The sequence below is a fragment of the Myotis daubentonii genome, chromosome 3, assembly GCF_963259705.1.
Source record: "Myotis daubentonii chromosome 3, mMyoDau2.1, whole genome shotgun sequence".
NCBI lineage: Eukaryota > Metazoa > Chordata > Mammalia > Chiroptera > Vespertilionidae > Myotis > Myotis daubentonii.
The window spans coordinates 18,519,069-18,544,400 of record NC_081842.1 but is presented as its reverse complement, the minus strand read 5'-3'; the positions used below and the strand labels follow the sequence as shown (position 1 = coordinate 18,544,400).

The 25,332-nt window shown below is 37.2% G+C and overlaps 1 protein-coding gene and 1 pseudogene across 2 annotated transcripts in view; both read right to left on the bottom strand.

Annotated features, from left to right (window-relative positions):
• The window catches only part of MBNL1 (muscleblind like splicing regulator 1), a 194,483-nt gene extending 185,842 nt beyond the window's left edge, over positions 1–8,641 (bottom strand). The window contains exon 1 of one of the 2 annotated variants that reach the window (XM_059686817.1): positions 8,519–8,641. The gene's annotated coding sequence lies outside the window, so the exon portion shown is untranslated. The remainder of the gene's footprint in view (positions 1–8,518) is intronic. The other variant, XM_059686840.1, reaches the window with a different exon arrangement.
• A 12,103-nt stretch (positions 8,642–20,744) lies between these two features.
• On the bottom strand, positions 20,745–20,850 carry LOC132231940 (U2 spliceosomal RNA; annotated as a pseudogene).
• Positions 20,851–25,332: the final 4,482 nt, after the last annotated feature.

Genomic DNA, 25,332 nt, shown 5'->3' with positions numbered 1-25,332 from the left:
ATGGTACTGAAAAACCGATACTAAGAAATGTAATAGAAAAGCTATTGTTATTATTATTAACATTGTCATGATTATCATTATCATCATCATCCTCTTTATTATTTAGAGCCTAGTACTCTCAAGAACCAAATCATGTTTATAACCCTAAACTGAATACATTGACACAAAAGAAACAGTTTCCCTAGAGTAGCTTTAAGGACAAAAATAGAATCAGGAAATAATTGCAAAACACTATGTGAGCTATATGCTCAGCCGCGAGGCCAGCAGAGGCAGATGGCTGATCAGGAAAGGAGTCTGAGAGGAGACCGCTCTTCCATCTGGCTTGAGGGAAGCGGTGAACCCTAACAGGCATAGAAGGGTGGGCACATGTATTTCTGGGTGGCGAGGGCAGGGGCAGTCAAGTGCAAAGGCAGGGAGCAGCGACTCTGAGCAATTCTAAGAGACATTGCAGCAGCCACTGTGAACTCCTCTCTTCTTAGCTCAGGGGAAAGAGCCCACACAGAGAAAAGGGGAACTTCTTGTTCTATTCGTTGACTCTGGGGACCACTTTTTGGTTTCAGTTCCTTTCACTCAGTGCTAGCAGAAGTATCCCCACCTGTCAATTGCATGGCAGTTTAGAGCTCTACCCTGATCTAGGCCTCCTCCAGATGACCCTGGGACATGGTTGTTATTTTTTATTATGCCTATTTCCTTATACATGAGGCCCAGAAATGTTGAGGCCTTTTTCTTAATCATCATTTATTTGAGCACCTCCTATGTTCAATGCATTCTTCTAGGAACTGGGGATGTAGCATGAACTAAGCAGACCAAATCCCTACCCTCTGGATTTATGTTCTAGTGGGAGAAACAGAAAATAAATGATTGAATAAAGTAATAAAGATGAAAAAAATTTAAATATGTTTTTTATTGATTTTTTTTTAGAGAGAGAGAGGAAAGGATAGGGATAGAGAAAGAGAAACATTCATGAGAACATCAATTGGCTGCCTCACGCATGCCCCCTACTGGGGAGCCAGCCTAAAACCCAGGCATGCGCCCTGACCAGGAATGGAACCCATAACCTTTTTTTGGTTCATGGGTTGACGCTCAACTACTGAGCCACACTGTGTAGGAAAAAAATGAAAGTTTTATGTTGTATTAAGTGCTATTGAGAAAATACAAATGGGGCAAAAGGACAAAGAGAATGACTGGGTTAGGGACATTACACTACAATATGTAGTTGGTCATGGAAGACATCCATTTGTAAGAACATCTGAACAGAGATCTGAACAAAGAAGAATCGTGTTGCAGTAATACGTGTGGGAAGAGCATGCCAGGAAAGAGGAAAGAGCATGCAAAAAGTCCCTGAATCAGAAATGAGGTTGTGATGGCTTAGGGGCAAAATGAGGAGCGGAGCCAGAGCTCAGCGAATAAAGGGAGGAGAGGTAGGATATGAAAGAGGAGGTGCGGGTGGAAGCCAAACATATAACCTATAGTGAGGAATCTGGATTTTATCCCAATTCCAGTAGGATGCCATTGAAGAATTTTGAGAAGGGAGCCACATGATTTGACTTATTTTCAAATGGTCATGCTGGCAAGGATGCAAGAGTAGAAAAAGAGGAACTTCTGAGGAGGCTACAACCAGAACAGAGAGGGAAGTGTCCATCTGTGCTACCGATGGTGGTCAGCCTTGGGATACAGTTTGGGAAAATAGATTGACAAACTTACTGATAAGTAAGATGTAGGTGAGGGAAAGAAAGGAATCAATGGTTCTTTTGACCTAGATAACTGGGTGTAAGATGATCCAATTACCAAAACACATTGGGGATGAAGAAGAGCAAGAAAGACAATGAGGAATTATATTGTGGATATGTTGACTTTGAGATGCTTGTTGATATCTGAGTGAAGAAATGTAATGATCCCTTTGAGGCATGAGTCCAGAAGTTGGCAGAAAGTTAAGAAAATAGGGATTTCTTTAAAAATATATATATATATTTTATTGATTTTTACAGAGAGGAAGGGAGAGGGACAGAGAGTTAGAAACATCGATGAGAGAGAAACATTGATCAGCTGCATCCTGCACACCCCTTACTGGGGATGTGCTCACAGCCAAGGTACATGCGCTTGACTGGAATCGAACCTGGGACCCTTCAGTCTGCAGGCTGACACTCTATCCACTGAGCCAAACCGGTTAGGGCAGGGATTTCTTTTTTTAAAATTAAAATTATAGGAATAGGTATCTGGAGAAAGAAGAGAGATTGGCAGAAAGTTAAGAAAATAGGGATAAAAAAAATTGAAGTTATGGGACTAGATATCTGAAGAAAGAAGAGGTATCTAAGATCCACAGACAGAATGGAAATTGAAAATGAATCTTTTGAGATGAACCCACTTTCTCTTGCTACCACAAATATTGACATATGTTCAGAATTGTAAGTATCAGTAGAATATGGGGGATTGTTAGGGGAAGGAACATTCTAGAATCACTCATATAAAAGGGTGAGAGTTTTTTCCAGTACTTATGAACTACACAAATCCATGGTTGTTCTTTCCTTTCCTTATCTAATTGTGTGATGTATATTCACACTTAAAGAAAATAACCTCCAGAATAATAAATTTATAAGGTTGAACAAGTACCACAGATATCTGAAATTGTCAATTTTAGAAATACCCAAGAAGGCAATTGATTTCAGACTAAATGTCGGTTGAATAGAATTGAAATATAAAGACAGAAGTTTATCCAACAACTCAAACAGTTATTTCTAAATTGTATCATAACAGCTGACATATGAAGTTTGTTTAATAAAAATGGCTGGGGCAAGAAGCACTTAATCTCCATGGCTTAGGGGGAAAAATGATTAAAGTAAACCAATTCAAAAAATTAAATTAAATCAATAAGAATGCAAAGGGGGGAAAATGTCCTAAAACTACAAACAAGAGGAAACAAATGAACCCAACTGTATTTCAAATGAGTACCATGATAAGCCTGAACAAAAAGAAAGAACAGGATGGGAGGGTGGGAAGGAGGAAGGGAGTGAGATAGGGAAGTAGGAAGGGAGAAGAGGAGGGGGGGAGGGAGGAAGAGAGGGAGATAGAGAGGAAAGGAACGAGATAGGGAAGAAGGGAGGGAGCTGAGTAAATGAGTAAGCATGATGGTGTTGTTAGGACCCAGGACTCTCCCTGGGCAAAAGGAGCAGGGGGAGGGCAAACAAGACCCTGTGGGGGCAGATTGGAATGGGAGGTACCAGATGGACTTATCATGTCCAAAACATATGTAAATGTACAAGTGTTTTTATGTACACATGCATATGCATTTGTGTACACACATTTTATGTCTGTGTCTAGCTGTGTGTATGCATTCATATATTTCTGTGAAAGGGTCAAGAAGCAAAAGGACTCCAGGGGCAGTGAGTATCTTGACACCCAGATCTCAGCCTCTAACACCCCCCGCCCCCCAAGGAAATGAGAAATGAGTGGTCCCAGGGGTGGAACAGGATAAGCACCCGATCAGCCTGGAACATCTTTTCATGCCACACGAAGTAACCAAGTGCTCCCTAATGTGATGGGGGCAGGCCACAAAAGACACTGCACACCAAAATAAGGAAGGCAGTAATGAATATAAGCCACTGGAAATATAGGAATTCAGTAACATTTAGATACAGGCATGAATAATTAAATAAATGGGAGGTCAGGGAGTTCTTTCGCTGATAGTAGAAGGGAAAAACTGACACAAATGTGCGGGGAGTCCTGGGGTTGAAATGTTGTTTTGTAACCGTGATAGGAAAGACAGCATCAGCCGAGAGCATCAATTAATAATACACCTAAGGGGGAGTTTCTTACGAGGAGCTATCTTTATAAAATGGAGAAATCAGGCACCACCATGACCAGGCAACCAAAATGGACATCACCAACCAGCGTGGCTCAGTGGTTGAGGATCGACCTATGAACCAGGAGGTCATAGTTCGATTCCCGGTCAGGGCACAGGACCAGGTTGCATGCTCAATCCCCACTATGGGACGTGCAGGAAGCAACCAATCAATGGTTCTCTCTCATCATTGACATTTCTATCTCTCCCTCACACTTCCATTCTGAAAACAATTTTAAAAAATTAAAAAAAAAACACACAAAAAAACGAAATGAACATCACCGAGGTGGGAGACACGAGCGTTGTGTGCTTAAGATGTTGCCATCCCTGAGAGAAAACTCCATCACCTATGCAGTATCCTAGCAGAAAAGGCATAACCACCATCTAATGACCAGGAAACATCAGGCAAAGGCAAAATGAGAAGCCTTCTGTTAAAAGGGAAAAGGAGTTGGTGAAGAGCTGGTACTCATTAAAATGTCCACTTTCCTAAAAGACAAAGACAGTATGTGGAAATGTCCCCGATGAAGGGAGGCTAAAGAGACACTGCAGCTAATGTGATCCTTGACTCTAGACTGGTTCCCTTCTGGAGGAGAAAACACCATGAAGGTGAATCGCAGAACTAGAAGATGGACAAATGCTATAAAAGCATCTTATGCATGAAAATGTATGAAGTGAATAATTGTATGTGAGCACTGTGTAAGAGATTACCTCTATTTTTTATTAGTGAGACACTGAGGCAAGGCCTATGCTGTTTATAACTTACCCCCAACTGGTCCAGGAAAGAAATTATGGAGATGAAAGATAAAATGAGAGAAAATTATAAAGTAAGAGGGGTAAAATATTAAGATTAGGCAAATCTTAATAATGGCATATGGGAGTTCATTGTATTATTTTTATTTTACAACTTTTTTGAGCTTAAAATTATTTATAAATTTTAAAAAAATTAAAAATGGAGTACTAAAGCATTTCCAGTGAGCGCTTAAACAAATCTAGCGCTATCAGATACATGTTTTATTTTACTCAGAAAACAGCCTAATTTCATGGAAAATGTTTTTGCGTCTACTCTAATTCAGATCTGTTCACCATCATAGAAAGGGAATAAAAGTATCTGCTTAAATTATTTTTCTTATGAAAAGTGGAAATAAATTTAACTAAGGCATATGTAAAAAAAAAAAATCTACTAGTTTTCTTTTCTTTTCAGAATGAAAACAAGGTGGTGATGTTTTTCAAGATCCTATTACTATTTACATAGTTTCCAAATAAGAAGAATTTTGAGAATGTGATAACTAATACATATAAAACACACTAAAGTTTATGATGAAATATCTATAAAATAGAAAAATAATGAGGTGTGACATTTTATACTGGTTCATGGAGTGGTGCCAGTAGACTAACTTAATTTCTGATCTACGTTCCATGGTTCCTATATTAATAAATGGCTTTAATACCACATTTAAAGATAAAAATTCAGTCTTTTCCTCAGTAATACTGAAAAATTAAAACCTATTTCTTGTACATGTATAGAATGATGAAAAAATAAAGCTGGAAGGAATTTGGAAAACATCAAATCTAAGTACCCAGTTTTAGTTCATGTAACATAATAACAATATCAATGATGTCAGGTAATATAAATTTAAAGATTTCTAAATATGTGTTTTTATTTTTAAGTTCAGATGTATAAACTGATTGCATTTAATGTATCTTTTAAGTGGAAATATGAAGAAATGTGAAAGTAGCTGCATCTGTCTTTTATAATGGCCGAAGTTATTTCTTGTATGGAGTTGAGATGCATATTCTATGTAACAGAGCACATGTACTGCCACAGTGCATATTTTTGTGAAAACAATAATTTTCCATTTATTTGACATATACTTTTATTAATATAATAAATATAAACATGCTACACGTAGCACTTATTTAGTCTCATCAATTAAAAATCGTTCAACAAATGTAGGTAGACACACATTAGTTTATAAAGGCAGGAAGACTCACAGTATCTAGATTTAGAGCATCTTTGTTTCTGAATTCCATCCCTCTTAGTCTGCACCCAAACCATAATCTTTCTGTCGGGCAACAAACGTTCTTGTCTTTATTTTTGTAAATAAGAAAAATGACCAATAGAAGGTTAAAAATAAACAAACCAATGAACAAAAGTTTCAATCTTTCAAAAGTTCATTTGGAAGTCCCCTCCTATGTGTCAAAAACAAATAGCATTGCTGCTTCAAAGTGAATTATTATTTGAAAGGTAATACATTTGCTGGGGTGGGATAGAGCCCACGACACGCAGCTTCGACAGGTGGGAGGGTCATACCATGAAGGGAGGCACCTCTCCATGCTCCCCATGTTAGATCGGCCAGATCAACCCTGGATATCAATAGTTTGACGCATTCCCAGCAAGATCACCCGCATGCCATCCATGCCTTTCTGAGACAGATGTAAAAGTTTTATGAGGCTGTTCAGCAGTCATTCAGGTTCAGCTTTCATCAGACTCAATGAAAATCAATGTCTTAGGGTGCCACGTGAAGGTAATCTTAAGGAAACATAGTAAAATATGCATCTATCGTTCAAAAGTCAACATCTATATTTACAATGTTATCCCTCATTTCACTTTAAACATTTGGATTGGGGGACAGGCTCGAAACACTTGTTCTTACAACAGTATGTGAAATCCAAAGCACATGCAATGCATCCGTTGTTCTCCTAACAATGACCAAAATGTCGCCTTCAACAATCTTTATGTCTCGTGGAAACGCAGCCAGATAAGCACTAAATTTTCTGTCAATACAATTTTTGCAAAGGCAGAACAAATTCTGAACTTATTTTCTGTGATCTGGGACGAGGCTATTCATTCAGGAACTTTAATCATTCTCAACAGCACCAACAGCATCAACACATCTGTCTTGCCAGCAGGGTGGCATTTTCTTTACTGCTTTGCCCTTTATTTGCTGCTCTTAATTACAGTGGTGATCAATTGAGACTATAAGCTCCTTGGGCTATGTTTTCTCTTGGCTGTTATCAGTTATTCAGTGTAATACCACACTATGTGTAAAACATCCTCAGCGCTCAACAGTTCATGATAAAAAAAAAAAAGTCTCATACATGAAGTTCTGGACATTTATAATATTTCCATTATTTTTTAAAAGAGGGCATTCAAATGGTATTGTAAATAACAGAATCAAGGGCTGATGGAATTAGTTGTGTTTAATTAGTGTGTAAATGATAAGACGTGGATGCACAATTTTTATGGGTTTCTCACAACGATCAACTTCAATTTAAAAATGACGATCTAGTTCAGGATGTCAAACTTGAGTCCACAGTTCATTTCCTGAATTTATAATACTAAAAGTCTGCTTTCCTTCTCCCTATAATCTCTTGTTATAGCACCTTGTGTCAAAAACAACAACAAAACATTTTACAAGTAACGTAATAGAACCAGTATGATACTACTGTTTTCCAAAACTAATAAAAATTAAATCCATTATTTGATGGAACAATGCAAAATTACTTTTTTTTAAAGCCACGAGATAATTCTAATTCTTAAAATGTTTATTTTAAGAAAATAAAAAAAACAAAACACTGAACCAAATTAAGTAAAAAATCATTCAAATTTTCTATTACTTGGGATATCTACCTTTTACCAAATATCACAGAGCAAATGTGTGATGTGTGTCAGCTTCTCAAAATGAGTGGCTAGCGGCAACCATGCAAACTCCCATATGTCTAAACAGAATACTTCCCTACTGCATTTTTAAAAAATGTATTAAACACTATAAGGTTTATGCCAACTATAAGAGGCCAACTGTTTTTAAAAAGAAGATTTAAAATTGCTAAATAATGAACACAACTGTGTGAAATAGTTAATATGTATAAGCATTGCTCTAGATTGGCACAATCAAGAAAAATTTTCTGCTGGATTTAGATCATTTTAACATTTCACTAATGAGATCAGTTTTTGCTTAATTGGGTCTCCAATGATGGATCCAAATAGTCTTACTTTGTTTTAGTTCTTGCTCCATTTTTAAGCATTATAATTGTAAATTAATTTTATTAAGAAAAAGATGAATTTCCAAAGTTGGGTTTACTTGTCTTATTTAGATTCTAAAATCATACTACCTATACTACAAATTGCTTTTTCTATACTATTTAAATATCACCATAATGTGATGATAGGAAAAATAATACTGAAATGTCACATTGTAAATAATACAATGTATTTTGGCAGTGGGTAAAAACAAATGCAAGGATGTATTCTTCTTGGTTAAAGTCCAACTAGTAAAGTGCAAACTGTACAAAAGGATCTATGTAGGAAATTTACAAATGTTAAGAACAAACGAGCTAGGAGAAGGAAAAGTTCTTAAATTTATTATTAATCCAAAAGTTCTCTCAGGATTAAATTATGTGTAAAAATATGGGGAAAGGAGTAGGTTTCACTTTGCAGTTAAAATAATGTGAGATCAATGAGAACTTTAAAAATCTCCAGCTTTTTAAAAGGTTGTATGTGAAGTTGAAACTTCGCAAATTTTCTAAACGGTTTCATTTAATATACTGACTGCTCACTAGACAGAGGTATTCGATTTATCTAATCTACTGTGTAATCCAGCCAGCATTAAAACTGTTGTTCTATAAAGAGTAATCCAAATAATAAAATAAAAAAATAGCAAGGAACAAGTGTTTTCTTACCTCTGTCTTATTTACAGTTGCTGGTTAAGCTGCTTAAATACTTGAGTTCATCTACCAACTCCTCAAAGGGCTCTGTTCTCTCCTCTGCTCTCTTCATAAGGCATTTTTTTTTTCCTCTGCAAAAGGATAGTCTACCCAAAGAGGAAGTGGTGAAACACCAGAGCTGTTATGCTTTTTACATGGTATGGAATTGAAAAATTACTCACAAAGCTTACACTTGGAATCACAGTGACCAGCTAGCATTTGTGTGGGTCCATATATGTAACTACTGTATACACATTTATATCTGTAAGCGAATTTTAGAAAAGTGATTGAAGTCTATACTTAATCAAGTAATGATCATTTACATAAGGAAACATCTCATGTGTGGTTCAACAGTTATCATAGAAAACCAGAAAATGCTGCTCTCGGTGGAAGAAAACTGTCAAGCTGATACACGAGGATTGAAATTGCTCTTATAAGGCTAAGTAGTTTAAAGTCTTTGGAATATGACCTAAATGCTAAACTGACTACAGACATCTTATAAAAAGGGGGGAAAATGGCTTCAGTAAACGGGCATTTTCCTGGAATCTGGGTAGTGGTTTGTTACCTACAAGTCTTAAACTTCCTTTCTCATGAGTAGTTGCCTGTGACATACAGATAAAGCATTGCAAAACCGAAACTGTTGCTTATCCAAGTGCTATGGTCTCTCTCAACTTCAGCCACAAGAACAAAAAACAGGTGCACCTCCTGAAACGCTGAACATTTATCTGGTTAAGTTTCTAACAGGTTGGGACATTACCAGAACTTTTATGGGACAGTAGGGACAGTGGTCAAAAAGGGCCTACAACAGTTGATCAAAGCAAATGCTATTGCCAACTTCAAAGGAAAGTAAGTATAACAGAAGCAAATGGGTGGCTGCAATTTGTATGTGGTCCCTTCCCACCTCCCTTGCTCGTTGGGAAAGGGGAAGAAGGTGGATTGCAAGAAAAACTTAATGGTTATGCAAACTTCCACAAGTTGTAAAAACCACATTCTGGACTTTAGAAGGGATCATACTATACCACTCTCTGCCTTTTACTTAACCCTGTTTTCAAAGGGGCAATAAACTGTAGTTAGGGATGTTTAAAAATAGAACCATTTTGCCCTTCACCTCAACTCATACTTAATGTGAATTTGCAGGAAGTAAAAATAAATGAACAAACAATACTAAGAAAGCTGTCCCCTCACACACAACAAAACAAAAAAAGTCCAAACAAAAAAACCCACCAGCATGCCATCAATATAAAATTTGATTTGAATTCAGTGTGAGATACGTATAGGAAAAATCCTTGAAGGAAAATTTTAATATTATTGGGTTTTAATATTATTGGAAGCACAGTGCTCAATACCTTGGATTTTAATGGGCTACCTCAGGATTTGTGTCTCTTTTACTCGGCTGGTGCATATGCATCTGTTTCTCTAAATGATCCTTTCCAGGCTAGTGAGTCTGCTCAAGTTTCCTACATCTCAAAAAATGCTCCTCTGAGTGACCTGCCCTATTTACTTCCCTTTTTGAGAAAGTTGTCAACATTGACTTTCTTCAAGTCCTCATTGCTTGTGTGTGTGTGTTAGAATATACATAAAACAAAATTGACCTTTTTTTGTACCATTTTATTTTATTTTTTATTGATTTCAGAGAGGAAAGGAGAAGGAGGGATGGAGATAGAAAGATCAATGATGAGAGAGAATCATTGATCAGCTGCCTCCTGCACATCCCCTACTAAGGATCGAGCCCACAACCCAGACATGTGCCCTTGACTGGAATTGAACCCGGGACAATTCATTCTGCAGGCCTATGCTCTATCCACTGAGTCAAACTAGCTAGATTTTTTTTTTTTTTTTACCATTTTAAAGTGTGTTGTTCAGAGGTATTAAGTATGTGCACATTGTTGTACAACAATCAGCACCATTCATTCCCTAAAAACAGTGTTCGATGAAAACAAAATAAGTATATTCATGGTTTTAGCTACCATTTTCCCCCCAAGACCTATTTCATGACCAACTTTGAAGACTACTGAAATAGCAGTAGTTTGGTTGCTATCTATATAGCTCAGTGGTGAGAGAAGTACTTCTGTTTCATGGATTTATTTTCTAACTTATTAAAGAAACGGCTTTACTATTTAAGCATTCATATCATTTTTCTGTTTTGATTTTATGCAGTTGGAGAATTGAAGAGGGAAGCATTGTCTGATCGTTCTCAAATACTTTTGATCCTCAATTCCTCACCTGTAAAGAGGATGAGTATACCAATTTTATTAGGGTTCTGTGAGGATTAATTAGATATTATAAGTAAAAAGCCCAGCAGAATAAGTTTCCTGATAAGTACGATGCTGATACTTCCCAAATTTGGAGAGCACACGATTAGACTAAAAATTATTTTAATTTATGCATTCATTTATTTATTTAAAAAACATTACATGTCTTGTGTTTGTTAAGAAAAATGAATCAAAAGAACCAAGAATAGAGGAATTTGTGGAAAGTCATCCGTTCATTCATCCACTCAATATTTATTTGCTGCTATATGTAAGGAATTATACCAGGAGCTGGGAATACCAAAAGAATGGTAGGACTGTGCAGGTTATTCTCTGTCTGTCTCACCCCTCCCTGACCTGCTCTTTTGCCTAAAAGCTGATCTGTACACACCACAACCCAGGCTCCCTTGCCCCTCTTCCTTCTGATTAGCGTTAGCCAATGGAGGCATCAGCACGAGATAGAGGAGACAGAACTGGAGTGTGTATTTGCATCTCCTTCATCCTGTCAGGCATGGTTTGGGAAGTGGCTGCATTCCTCGCTTTAGAGCCACCTCATTCCGCCTGCTCTTCTTCCTCAGCTGTAGTTCTGACCAAGTTCAATAACGGTTCTTCCTTGCCTTTTAGGTCTAGGAGTGGTGACAGCTTTTACCATTGTCAACCTTTGGGTTCTTTACCAAACCTGGTCGACTCCTAATCATGTCAACACCTGTCAACAACCCTTCATTAACTTTTCTGAAATGGTTCCTTTTCGATGCATCCACTCAGGCAGGGCTTGTTCTCCACATCTACATTAGTCTTGTTATGCAATCAAATTATGCGTATTACTTTGAAAGTGGCCTATCAGAAGGTGTACAGTGTCAGAGGAAACACACAGTGGAAAGCCACAGAAGATGTCTTAGGTTGGGGGAATCAAAGATCACAGTTCAGAGAAATGATAATGAACAGAGACTCAAAGGATGAGTAGGACTTCATTGGGTACTTAGAAGGGGGAGGAATTGGAAGATGCATGGAAGCCAGGGAAAAAGCATCCTATTCGTGGAGTTGCTATTTGGGAAGGTTGGAAAGGAGAGGTGAAGGAGCAGATAAAGCCAGAGAGGATGGCAAAGGGCATAGTAAGAAATGGTGTCTTGAAGTATGACCCCAGAAAAAGCAAAAAACAATAACAAAAACAACAACAACAACAACACACAAACAAACAAACAAAAACAACCTTTAGGTGAGCAATCAGGTTTTTTGGGCATCTGTTCTTTTTCGTACCCATTACTGTTTCTCTTAGTACCAAGCCCATCCTTGCCATCAGCCAATGTAAGGTGAGTGGCATTGGTTTTCTTCATACTCTAATGTTGGTATAAGCATGTGACCAATGTCTGGTCAATACATATTTAATCCTTTCCCCTTGCCACAGTGATCAGTTCAAAGAGGGTCATATGATTCAAGCCAGCCAATGAGACTTACATCTGGAAATTTTAAGCTCTGCTTTTGCTGGGATTAGCTATCTGTAAGACTGGATTTTGATAATATCGCTACAGCCCCTGACTCCTGATCTCTGCTTTTTTCACTTATTGTGCCAATAAATTCTTAGGTTTCTGACACTTGCAAGCACAAGGATCTTTTATATCAGGAAGGAAAATCTGGAAAAGAAGGCATATTTTATTTAAGCGCAGGGTGTCAAGAAAAGCAAGGGTTTTCATTGTCTCTAGACCAGCAGTGGGTGATAGAAATATAATACAAGGCACATATATCACTGAGAATGTTCTAATTCCTATATTAAAGAGAAACAGGTGAAGCCCTAACCGGTTTGGCTCAGCGGGTAGAGCGTCGGCATGCGGACTCAAGGGTCCCAGGTTCGATTCCGGTCAAGGGCATGTACCTTGGTTGCGGGCACATCCCCAGTGGGGAGTGTGCAGGAGGCAGCTGATCAATGTTTCTAACTCTCTATCCCTCTCCCTTCCTCTCTGTAAAAAATTAATAAAATATATTTTAATAAAAGAGGAACAGGTGAAATAAAATTGACCAAAGCATTTTATTTAACTCAACATATAGAAATGTTACCATTTCAATATGTCATCAATATAGAAAATTGTATTTTTTCATTTACACTTAAATTAATTAAAATTAAATACAATTAAAAATTGATTCCTCAGTCACACTAGCCACATTTCAAGTGCTCAATAGAATTAGACAGCGCAGCCCTAGGCTAGATCCTAGCGATAGGTGCAGTGGACAGAAGTCCAGTTAAAGCTGAGCCTCTAGTCAAATTTTAGGCCTTTGAAATGAGGAGCTACTTATTATTTTCGAATAGGGAAATGATGTAAGCAAAACACTGCTTCAGTAAAAATAAACTGGAAGCTACAGCATCCTCATTTCCCAGTCAAATTAATGATGCCTTTCTCTCTAATTGTTTGGAGTCATAAGGACATATGTCAGATTCTCTACGGGCAGAAACACCCATTTAGAGGAAGGCAGTGTGAAAAATAATCTGGTGTTGAACAGAATTCTCTTAGGCCCTCGTCTATGCATTCTTTTGTGCCTAATGAGATTTGGAACATTTCCATGGCATTGAGTGGCGTGCCAGCCTCTAATTCCTGCTTCTGGACTATCAGGTACAGTAAGGATGATGGAATCGAATGCTTGATGCAGAAATGACTAAAAACACTCCCTCCTAATGTGTGCATTAAGTAAAAGGCTGGTCCTGATGGAGGCCTATTCAAATAGGGAAGCAATAAGACTCTGAGATTCAAGGACGCACACTACATACTGTCAGCTCCGAAGGGGGTGAGATATGCTGTACTTTGTTCTTGTCCCATCACAGTTTCTGTTTGTAGTAGATTTTCCAAAAACTGTATTTGTTTAATGGAACTAGTGAGTTATAAATTATAAATAACAATCTCTCAATTTTTCTCAATTAACATAAAATAGAACAGATCACTTTAGAAATAGTTTTCAACGTTGAACCTATCTAACATATTTTAATAACTTTTTGCTTCATTTTTTTTTCTAATCAACATTTTATTTTCTTTAATCTTTCCATAATCACCAAATGATTTAAAGGCTTTTCGTTCTTGGAACATTCATTATAGTTTTAATCCAATGAGTATATGATTTCTAAGAGTCTTCATATCCTAGCAAATGAATTATGTTAACAGATGTTTTTATTTTTCTTTTCTGTAAGAACATGTCAAATCCCTGAGCAGAGGCACTTTCTATGGTTAGTGAAACACTTTGCTTCTGCCCCCTGAGAGGGCTGTGTGTTATTTCTATGGTGAGACAAAGAAAGGATATGTTCCCCTCCACAGCACACAACCACCACAACAGAAGAACGTGTTTCCAAATGGGGTCAGGCCAAGACAAAAGCCTCCAGAGGAAAGTTGCTGGGGACTGGCCACACCCAACCCTCCAGGTAGTGCAACAGCCGTTGGTGATGACTCCAGCAGATCACAGCCCCTGTGAGAACGCTGTGGCTGCTTTAATGAGACTCCCGGAAACAATGGTGCGGTGTAATGTGGGACGCGCTCATAAAATGATACATGGGCTCCATTTATTTGCTTTTTGTTTGTTTGGAGCAATGATGAGATACCTACTTGAGAATGTTATGGGGGTTCAGTTGATGGGGCTGTAAGCATCAAAAAGAGAAGTGGGATTTCTTAAGGAGGATTTCATGTCTGCTCTTTGGGAGCAACTGCCTTTCTCAATAGAGTTCACTGCTTTAGAGTTTTGAAGAGCAGTTTTGACAGTTGATGGGAAGTGTGGATGGCATTTGGCTACTGCAGAGTGAGCCCTTGGTGGTCATATTGCAAAGCTTTAGATGTGCTGTTTTGTTATAAAACATTTACATGAGCCTTAATGCATTCTGTTCTTCCCAAAGCCATTTACGAGCAGGTACACAGCTTTTAGAAGTCTTCAAATTAAGTCACATATGTTTATAGTGTCTGAATATTCACAAAAATATCAAAGCTGAAATCTGTGACACACACTGGGGAAGCTAAGCCCATATACTGTATCCTCAACTAAATCAGGGGCTTTCAAGGTAGGCCTGGTGCACAAAATTTGTGCACAAGGGAAGTATCCCTGGCCTGCACCAGTGATCAGGGCCTATCAGGGTGTTCCTTCCCCCAGCTGCTGGCAGCTGGCCCCGCCCCCGCTGCTGCCACCGCTTGACATTTGTGCAGTGCTGTCTCCCCCTCCCCCGCCACCAGTCGTCTCCCTCTGTGGAGTGCAATTGCTTGGCTGGCCTGGGCCTCCCTCTGTGGGGCAATTGATCGTGGGGCCCCCAGATCGATCGACCCACAGAGGGAGGCCCCGCTCACCTGGCTGGGGCTCCATGATCCATCACAGTGCAGAGGATGGCCTGGGTCTCTTTGGGGCAATTGTGGAGCACCCCCCCTCCCCCCCCCACACAGACATAGATCGCCCCGCCTGCCAGTGGCCTGGGCCTCCCTCTTTGGGGCGATCTATCATAAAGCCCCCCCATTGATCACCCCACAGAGGGTGGCCTGGGCCTCCTTCTGCAGGGGAAATCATGGGGCAATGGCGGGGTCCCCCGACCAATCACATCACACCCGCCTTGGCTGGCCTGCCCCCAGTGAGTGTCATAGTGTGGTGGTCCAGGTCATCCGGACGGTCATTTTGCTGTTTGGTCAATTTGCATATTACATTTTTATTATTATAGATAGTGTATATATGTGTATATACACACTCTGCATATAATTATGTGTAAGTTTTTTGGTGTATGGGAGTTTCAGAAGCAAACTGTCATCCTCACAAAACTATAAGGAGGAAAATAAAGATTACTCTTTGTTTCAATCAGCTGGAGATTATTACTATTCAATTTTTATATACATCCTTCCGGATTCATGTTCATATGTAGCAGAATCCTACATATCTGCCTTTCTATTTTTACCATTTTCAGATTGGGAAAATCCATAATGACAAAGCCACTATTAATTTACTAATACTTATTATTCACATCACCTATATGCATTTGAACATAACAGAATATATTGTCATAGACCATATATGTCCAGGCTACTGAAGTACATGTATATGTATGATTGAGAGACCTTTTGTAAAAAAAGATATGGCCCACACATTTAGAACCAGTGATTGACACTGCTGATTGCTCTACATTCAAGCAGTTTCAACTGCCATCACTTCTGTTGCTATCAACAGACACACAGGAACTATTTTCTACAAACCAAGATAGGCCTCAACTCGCAAGAGACAGGTTTGGGAATCAGCCTGTCTGATTGTGTAAGTATGTGACTTCAGGAATTAAGTATTAGTGGTTTGTATGCCAAAGGTGAGTGAGAAGTATCAAGAATTTCTTTCCAAAAAACCTGGCAAGATAAGACCCAGAGGAGATCTTTAGAGAAGGAGCTATAAACCTTAAGGATGTTAGTTGGGCAAATGAAGGTTTTAGGGAGATGCATAGTCAAAAGCTAAAAGTTTGCAATGAGTTTTATGCTGAGGATGATCAAGACATCAAAATTCACAAAGAAATTTATGTCCGAAGCAGCAGAAGTAGTATTTAGAAAATCACTGATTTCTTTTTAACTTGGAAGCAAAATTATAAATAAAGGTAAGTTCAGAAAATATGATGAACACTTGTAAACCATCTATCAGAATGAAAAACTACTAATTCCTAAATATCTTTTTGTTAGGTATTCTTTACATAGTTCACTTAAAAACCAAACCTGGCCCTGCCAGTGTGGCTCAGTGGTTGAGTGTCGACCTATGAACTAGGAGGTCACAGGTTGTTCAGGGCACATGCTCGATCCCCAGTATGGGGCAAGCAGGAGGCAGCCGATTAATGATTCTCTCTCACCATTGATGTTTCTATCTCTCTCTCCCTTTCCCTTCCTCTCTGAAATCAATATCAATATGTTTAAAAAATAAAAAATAAAAACCAAACCTGGAAGTACATAGGGATGGGTGAGTAACGTGTTGGGAAATTATAAAAGAGACTAGAAAGGAAAAACTACTTTTGGGAGAAATAACTAATCTGTAATGCAAATGGCACACACTCAAAAAACTTTAAGAAAAATGACTCATTGGAATTATTTAAAATTGCAGAGACTCATCAAAGAGGAAGGTTAAGTATGACATGATTTAACATGCTCAAAATAATTTGGTCACCACAGACATTTGATTACAACTCTTTAACTGATTAAATTTAGAAATACAGACAGACTCCAAGTTTTATTGGGATGTGATCCAAAAGTTTAGCTGTATCTTGGCTGTTTGAATTTTTCCCCCATAGTTATAAAGTTATACTGTGTTGTTAACTTTCTTGACTTGACTTGAATTTGTTCCTAAAAAAATAATTACCCAAATCCAAAATGTGGGACATTTTACTAAACAACTGGCCTGTACTCTCACAAAATTTGTGTCATTAAAAACAATTAAAGATAGTTTTAGATGAAAAGACTCCAATGAGACTTAACCAAATGCCATAATGAACTCTGAGTGGATCCTGGTTTGAAAAAAATTATAAAAGACACATTGGAGACAAAAATCTGAGTATGAATGGTAGGTTAGAGGTTATAACTCAATTACTATAAATAACCTTGAGGTTATTATCAGTATTGTGTTTTTGTGTGAGAATGTCTTAATCAGGAGATGCATTCTAAAATAGAGATGAAGTATCATGGTGTTCAACAGCAAGTTCAACAAAAATATGTGTGTGTGCAGTGAGAACAAACAACTTTGCCAAATGGTAACAATTGGTGAAGATTACATAGGTGTTTTTTGTACTATTCGACTTTGCTAAAGGTTTAAATGTTTAAAAATAAAGAAAAAATGACACAACCTTTCTTGACTTTATTGTCTGCATCTGTAAAATGAAAAGGTTTAGAATAAATTATCTCTAAATTCTTGACTATTCTTTGATTATATGTAAACTGTACAGACTAGGAGGATAAGATATGTGATGCTGATGATATGAGCAATTAATTAAAAATTGTAAATAGCCTGTAGTCTACAACCTTGTACATTATTTATTTTGGTTTTGGGGGCTACTGATGGAATTAAACTAAATTACTTTGATTCTTTCAAATTTTTAAATATAATAGAATACCCAAATTATTTCTAGTTTGGGAATAATAGTTACATGGTTGATATATTAAAAGATATCTATTTATTTCATACCCATAGCATATTTTTTCTGAGAAAAAAGAAATTCATCAGTGACTCTCTGTCATATATTGTAGACAATTTTCAGAAACTATAGAAAATTTGTACATATGATATGTTATTAAAGTAATAACATATTGTCTATTATTATAGACAGATTATTGTCTATTATTAGTTCTTAAGAAAGCAATTTTATTTTTTATTCAGCAGACTAAATCCCTTGGTCCTTTAGCATTTAGTATATTGGAACAATTAATAATTCTCAATTGGTAGGCATTAATTAAAAATTATACCTTGTAAATTTACATTTATTATTAGTTAGCAAGATGAAAGGATACAAATGTTCAAAGTATACTCTAAATGCAAGAATTTCAGCTGTTTTCATTAAAAACTAGAGGCCCGCAGCATAAAATTCGTGCAGGTGAGGGGATCCCTCAGCCTGGCCTGCACCCTCTCACAATCCAGGACCCCTTGGGGGATGTCCAACTGCCTGTTTAGGCCCGATCGGGCCTAAACAGGCAGTCAGACATCCCTTTCGCAATCCAGGACTGTTGGCTCCTAACCACTCACCTGCCTGCCCTCCTGATTGCCCCTAACCATTCTACCTGCCTACCTGATCGCCCCTAACTGCTCACCTGCCTGCCTGATTGCCCTTAACCGCCTCTACCTGGCCCCCACCACCGCAGCTTCATCCAGAAGGACGTCTGGAATGACACCCGGAATGTCATTTGGCTGTCCGGTTAATTTATTACATATTATGCTTTTATTATTATAGATTCCAAAAAATGTTACACAGAGAGCCTTAATAAAACTATTGAATGCTGATGAGTCAAATTCTTTCTCCATGGTGACATAAAATATTATTTGGAAAGATAATAATGAAGAACTTTCTGTTTCAGTTACAAATAAAAACTTTAGACAAAGAATTATTTATTAAATGATTTCCTGCATATATTGCAAATAGTTTATTTATGAATAATTTTTGACATTCTTTATTGGTTTATTTATATTGGAGTATTTTATTAAAATTATCATGCATTTAAATTTATCATAATTTATTGTTTAAAATTTGCTGAAAGAAAAAAATGAAAAAAATCATAGCTCAAAAATTTTAACTTCTATTTTACTACATATAATGTCTAGTTATGGCTATAAGCAAAAGTGATTTAATAGGATATGATAGAAAAGTTTGGAGAGAGTATTAATATTGAAAGATTTGACCTAGATATGTTTTATAAAAAATTACAAGTTTCAGAATGAAAATGATATCTGCTTCCCATTTAAATTCTCTCAGATTCTTGATCACTAACCCGGGTACCTTTCTAGTATGCCACCCTGCTACATTTAAACGTTCTTGCCAAGCAAGAACACATTTCATGGACCTAAGCATCAATGGGCTATTTTGTCATTGACTAAAACTTTGTTTTGTTTCCCTTGAAAACATCCAAACTTATAGACCCATTGATTTTGAAAACATTGGTCATATTGGTACATTTTGAAATCATTCTTTTTTCTTGTAAAACATGAATGCAAACTTGAGTTAAAAATAAATTATGCTTTGTCAGAAACTGATCATGTCTTCCTCTCACCCCATAGTGAATATTAAGATGGCTGCATTTTCACCAAATGAAATATGTATCCTATACCACTCAGCACATGATTTACATTTACATATACAAATAGACACCACACCCACCCACATTCAATCGGTATTTGAATGAGCGATTCAATGAGTGAACTACCCTGTTCAATTAGTAGGTACTCAAGGCTGAGGAACAAGTTCCCACATAATAATTCTTTTAAAATTTTATATGTACATTAGTACTTAAAACTTTAAGTTGAGACCAGTAGGTCTTCCTACTGTTTAGTAGATTTTCCACATGTTGATATCATGTTTCTGTTTGTTCCTTATTTTCTCTAATGCTTAATTTATTACAAATTTCAGAATTGGCAAAACTAAACTGTTTTTACTACTCTAAAGCATTACTCCTTGTTCACCATAACAGAATATGTTTATCATTGCTTAACTAAACAAGAAAGAAACATTAATTCTACCCTCTGTCTACTCATATGCCAAATTCACATCTTTGTCTGATTCACTGGCATCTGTTTTATTTTAGCTTGGTCAAGAAAACAATAAAATCTTGAACTGTACTACAAAAGACCAGACATGTGACTAAATCAATGAACTACCATCCGTTGCAATATATTTTTTTTAAAAAAATGGATTTTGTTACAAGGAACTCCTGTAACTAACTATAAGGGAGAGGGGAATGTGGAGGTACCTATATGCAGAGTGCTTTGCGGCCCTCCAATTCAGATATCGCATGTTGGGTAAAACAATTTGCAGCACCCTGACTCTTTCCAGGCAATTTTCCAAATTGTCTCAGGCATACTTACCACTGTTTATGCTACTGGATGTTTGAAGTTTAAAAGTCACAGTGTTATTATACTCTGAAATACATTGCATGAAGGTCTCTACTGTTTATCTAAATACATTAGTAATTTTACTTGAGATAACGTTTAAATATAGATTCGCATTTTTTTTAAAAAAATGTGATTCAATGTATTTATAAGGTTTATACTACACAACACTATTATTAAACTAAGAATGTCCTTGAATAAAGGGTTAGGTCATTTGAGCATTCTTGTCCCTCTAGCCTATAGCATATCTTAATTGCTTACTAAAAACTAATTTTTTAAATGGAGTTGTACTATAGAGATCTGAATAATAGTATAAAAAGTCTGACATGATCTTTGCACCTTTGCATCCTGTAAAATCTGTAAATTTTCTAATTCAAATGGAACTAAGCTATTAAGCTATATGTTCACTGACGCTTCATGATGATTACATTAAGATAAATTTTGGTATTAAACTGATAAGAACAGATACTACACTTGATCTTAGCCAAAAGGCCGAGAAGCGATAAATTTTGGTATTAATTCTAGATTTCTCATCTTCTAGGATAAAAGTTTGATAATTCTTGGGTAACTAGATCTGCAGCTACTTCCTCTTCCTGCTTTGGAATGAATAGTAATTGCCAACTTCATAGTTACACTTAAGACCAGCTTTCAAAATTTTTTTATAAAAAACTCTGTCGCATCACCTAGAGTTTCACTGAAACCTAGAGGTGCCTAAAACACCTAAAATGGGAAACAAAAGTCAACCATCAAGGGAAATTTTTTCTATCAGTTATCTTATAATTAATTAATTAATTAATTACAATAAAAATCAATATAATTTAATACTTTCGTTTTGACTGATGTTTAAAATTTATTTTTATGGCAGCCAACAACTTCAGGTACCACCACTGATGATTGGAACTGAGAGTGAACAGGGCCCAGTGCTTCCTCATCCATCTCCACCTAGAGTCCCGATGCGTCTTGTCCAGTCAAAAACACACATCAGAAAAATCTCTTAGAATCTCTTGAGAAGGGACAAAAGTGACAGCCAAAGCGAAAACAATCTCTTCTTCAGGAATGTTTTATTTTGTACATATATAACCACCTTGGTGAGAGGGAATCTTTTGTGTTAAAAGAAACTAAAGTGAAATTACAAGCATGAAAGGAAGTTATGCTTGAAAAGCAAAACATTTCTGCTTTTGGCCATGAGAGAGTAATGGAATCTAGCATTCACCTTCATCCATAAACAAATAGAAAACTGGACAAAGTATAGACAACATCTATTTTTAGAAACGGGACCATTGGCAGTGCAGTTAATGGTCCCTGAGGAAAGAAATTAGTAAGTTGACCTTGCTTTGGGGTAATTTCTAGGCTGCAGTTATAGGAATGAAGAAACCAAAAGAAGCCTGGCAGTCTCACGGAGTTGGGGAGATGATATCCCAATTTGAGGAGGCTGGACAGTTGGAATCTGAAGGACAAAGCATCTGAGATTAAGGAACTTTGTAGAGAAAATGGCTATTCTTTTTTAAAAAAATATATTTTATTGATTTTACAGAGAAAAAGAGAGAGGGATAGAGAGTTAGAAACATCAATGAGAGAGAAACATTGATCAGCTGCCTTCTGCACCCCCCCCCCACTGGGGATGTGCCCACAACCAGGGTACATGCCCTTGACCGGAATTGGACCTGGGACCTTTCACTACACAGGCCGACACTCTATCCACTGAGCCAAACCGGTCAGAGCTGGGATGTGTATTCTTTGTCTGAATACCAAGTGCACACGAGGAATGTGTAGCCCATGAGTTCAGACTAAAACCATATTGCAGGGGAAGAAAAATTATATCAGAACTGTAAAATCAGTAATTCCTCAAACTCACACACAGCTGGGAGTTGAGTTCCTCTCCGCTACAGTAGAGATGCCTTGTTGCATACACAAAACATTCAGGAGAGTCTACCTAAGCGGCCCCATCTCAGAGTGCGGCTCAAACAAAACGTGTACATTTTATTCTAGATTTTCCTTACAATGACTTAAAAAGGTGCTTCAAAGATCAAAGTTATAAAATGTGAATGAAGCCTGATAATCTTTAAAGGAATACAACAAAAGCTAGCACTCAGCAACCTAGCATTCACAATGTGTGGCGCCTGTTTGGAGCATGGAGGTGATGATAGAGTCAGAGAAGGAGATGGACTTAGGGCTATGATTGAGATAAGCCATTGACTACTGAACCATTAACTACATCAAAGACACAAAATGAAATGAATGATGTCAGACATTATAACATCAAGGATTTAGAAGTTTTTCAGTATGGAAAGGTAGGGGAATTATTCTTACTGGGCAAAAGTTTGACTACTGTGCAAAAGTTCTGCACTGTTCATTTATTAAACATTAATTGAGCACCAGCTGTGTTTCTTGTTTGTTGGTGAGTGGTTACGCAAAATATATAAGGCACACATACTACTGATTAGGTTATGCCCATGGCTGCCCCTTAATGTAGAGGCTCTGAGCTGGCATGCAAATAAACAGTAAATAGTATTTTACATAGAAAAACATTTTCATATAATAATCTTCAAATCCTCACCTCATAAATGCTTGTAGCTGCTATGAAGTTACCTCTATTAATCAGAACTCCATGATTTAGTATTTGGATGAAAACAAAACTCATTTTTTCCCACCAAAAATATTGAATTTATATAATCTTAGAATCAAAGATGCTAGAACTGAAGGGAACTTTAGAAACCATGTAGTACAGTGGTCTTCAAACTTGCTTGAAAGAGGCCAGATGGCTTCCCCAATTGTGTTGGGAGTGTGGTGGCAGTGGTGGGGCAGATTGGCTGAGCAGGTGGTCCCCTGGTGTAACCAGATCAGTAAAATACCTTTGGTGGTGATGGGGTGGGGAAAGGGGGCAGGGAAGTGGGCAGTGCTCCCTGCTTCACACTTAGTATGATTTTACATTATTTGTCCAGCCCTTGAGACACTTGTGTGTGCAAAGCCTGCATGATAGCCTCACCTTTCTTTTTACTAGTTCCTCCTTTTCTTTCAACGTGTAACCCCCAAGAAAGGAGGTTCATGTCATTGGCTAATACTTTCATGGCACAAAAGGAACTGTTACCTTAAATGATTTTTACTTTAACTCATTAATTTCCTATGCTATTTTATGTAAATGAGTCACATACTCTGTCTTTAGACAGAAATTATTACTGCATGTTTGTAAAATTATTATTTTAAGAACACTATTTCTGATAGCTGAAATTACGGATCAAGCTAACCATCTCACTTGCTTTAGATTTTTTCACAGGGAAAAGCTAACTTCTACCTGCAATCTAACCACAAATCTTTTGTAATACTTAGGAAAAATAAAACTATCAAAAGCTCATTTGATTGGATAGGAATGAAAGGTGGAGAAATGGTTTCAACTCTTGCCTTGTCTGATGCCCTGACCAATATTGTAACAACTAGACACATGAGGCTAGTTAAATTTACATTAATTAAAGATTTGAAAAAATCACTTATTCGATAGTGTCAGCTACATTTCAAGTGCTAACACTTTGACAGCTGAGATATAAAAACTTCCATCATTACAGAAATTCTACTGGATATCACTAGCCTAGAGAAATACTGTAAATCGACGAAAATTGCTTGTCATCGGTAGGCATGAAATCTTACTTTTGCTTTGTCTCTTGTCATGGGAAGGAAACTGTTATTCTGTGAAAAGAAAATCTAATGCATTTGTTTTCCCCTCTGACATTTCTTTCAGTTGTCATATCTTCCTGTCTCTCTTCTAAGGGATCATTCTTCCTGTTCAATCTGCCCATTAGACATGAGATATCAACCATTTCCATCCGTACCCTTATCCCCTGGCTAAACAACTCTTCTACTATCACTAATATTGGCTATAAATTGTCATTCTGTGTTGGGAAAGGATTGGATTATACAAACTTCAGGAAAAAGCTTTCTGCTTTTGGTGAGTCTCCAGGAAATATCCTTTCCCTAAAATGCTCACTTTCCAAGAATCTAGTCACAGTGCCTAAAATCCCAGCATGTTCCTGACATTTTTAGTTTTTCCAAAGTTTGCTACTAAAAGGCAAATTCCTAGCTACTGTGCACCAATCTGGTTTCCTTTTGTAGCTATTTGTAATCTAATAGGTTTATCCTCCTAAGATTACAGAGCCTGGAAGGAAAAGAACTTTGGCAACCAGGAAGGGCGGTTTGTCAGGGGGAGCTTTCATGAAAATGCCAGCTGCTTCTGAAAGTTTCTGGAGACTTCCTTGCAACAAGAGACGAGACCAGGAAACCTCAGGGTGCTGTTTGCAGCACCTTAGGATGCGACAAACCTGGCTTTGATCTTGGAACTGTAACATTCTCTTCTGTGCCCTTTGCCTTATCACGTAACCTATCTGAACTTCGTTCTCTATACGTGAAATGGGTCTCACAGTAATTTATCAAGCCCAGCCAGCTTGATAATGAAGATCCTATCTCGTGCTAAGTTCATGTAACAAGAATAAAAATAATAGGTTCTGGACTCATTTAAAGCAAGTTATTTTTTAAAGAGTGACATGCGATTTACATCTAATTTATCTCATACAGGAAAGAGGAACCTGAGTCTTTAATGGACCAAGAGCTAAAGTACTAAAACCCTAAAGAAAAAAAAAAAAGAAAGAAAGAAAAACCTTCAGATCATCATTTCCAATTAAACACAATTCTAAAAATATACCTTCCAAAATAATTACAGGAGATTCCAATTCTTAGGGAGCAAACAGTTAATTTTCAAAGAGATGAATTTTTTTTAAAAGCCAACAAAATGTATGTGAGCCTATAATATAGAAGTAATAATAGCAACTGTACTATTAAGACTGTGAAATTAAAACAGGGTTCTCTTACTGGAAAGTAAAGCTCCAATTTAAACCAGAATGTTAATAAATATTTCATCCCATTCCATCCTCATTTTGAGTCTTGGTTTAGCCTCCTTTGCACTATTTCAACAGTCTGCTAAGTAAGAGGTTTCCCTGT